We start from the raw sequence: 1,396 nt of genomic DNA on the forward strand, positions 1-1,396 counted from the left end.
GGTGGGTGGATCACCTGAAGTCAGGAGTTCAAGACCAGCCTGGCCAACATGGTGAAACCCAACAACAACATGCCCCAAATGCAGACAAAGGTTTTTCAGAAAGTGCCTGTACTGGAAAGACTAGATGGTAAAACATTAAATACAACTGTGTATCCAAGACCCAGTTTGAGTTAATATGTGGGATAACCCAGCAGTTTTAACCTCTATGGCTAACCCCATTTCTCTATTTGTATAAACAGAGCTAGTAATGCTATACTGACAACTACCAATATACAGCTTTGTCCTTTAAGATCTATCTGTCACACAAGGCTTAAACCACTAAACCAAGTTTTTCTACTAAGCCCAAGAATACTACACCTATGCAGGGATGAGAAGCTTATCACACACCCACACTCACACACACCATGTCAGCCCTTGGGGGTCAACTTTCAACACTGCATTGATGTTAAGCTTCCATATCTTTTACATGTATTCTTTCTCAATTTTCCTATCATGTAAAACAGTAGAAATCTCAACACATTTGCACCTGGTTCTGGTTACCCAGTAGTATTGCTTGTGTGTAATTAAACAAGAGACTAAAACCACAGAACAAATGCATGCGATATGCATTACAGGGGTAGGGAACAGATATAAAAACACAGACGTGCCGACTTCACAAGAAACCTCAAGGATCCACATCCCATGTCTGGAGCAGAAGGCCAGCTTAGGTCCCCTCACCCAACACTCCTGTTCTTGGACCTCAAAAGCAGGGCCACTGCTTTTACTTTTGAACCTGGAGTCCTCAAAATGAGTGTGTGAAAAGTTCATAAACACAATCTGATTGAAAAACAGATGATGCAACACACCTATACTAACTGTCTGACAGTTAAATTCCTGTTACAAAAAGCTAACTTTACGGCTGGCCATGGTGGCTCATGCCTGCTACAAAAAACTAACTTTCAGGCCCGGCGTGGTGGTTCATGCCTGCTACAAAAAACTAACTTTAAGGCTGGGCGCGGTGGCTCACGCCTATAATCCCAGCACTTCAGGAGGCTGAGGCGGGTAGATCACCTGAGGTCAGGAGTTTGAGACCAGCCTGACCAATATGTTGAAACCCCATCTCTACAAAAAATATTAAAAAATTAGCTGGGTGGCCGGGTGTGGTGCCTCACGCCTGTAATCCAAGCACTTTGGAGGCCAAGGTGGGCGGATCACCTGAGGTCAGGAGTTCAAGACCAGCTTGACCAACATGGTGAAACCCCGTCTTTAAAAAAAAAAAAATTAGCTGGGCATTGCAGCATGCACCTGAAGTCCCAGCAACTTGGGAGGCTGAGACAGGAGAATGGCTTGAACCTGGAAGGCAGAGGTTGCAGTGAGCCGAAATAGCACCACTGCACTCCAGCCTGGGTGACAGAGT

This window comes from Cebus imitator, unplaced genomic scaffold (genome assembly GCF_001604975.1).
Source record: "Cebus imitator isolate Cc_AM_T3 unplaced genomic scaffold, Cebus_imitator-1.0 Scaffold613, whole genome shotgun sequence".
Taxonomy (NCBI): domain Eukaryota; kingdom Metazoa; phylum Chordata; class Mammalia; order Primates; family Cebidae; genus Cebus; species Cebus imitator.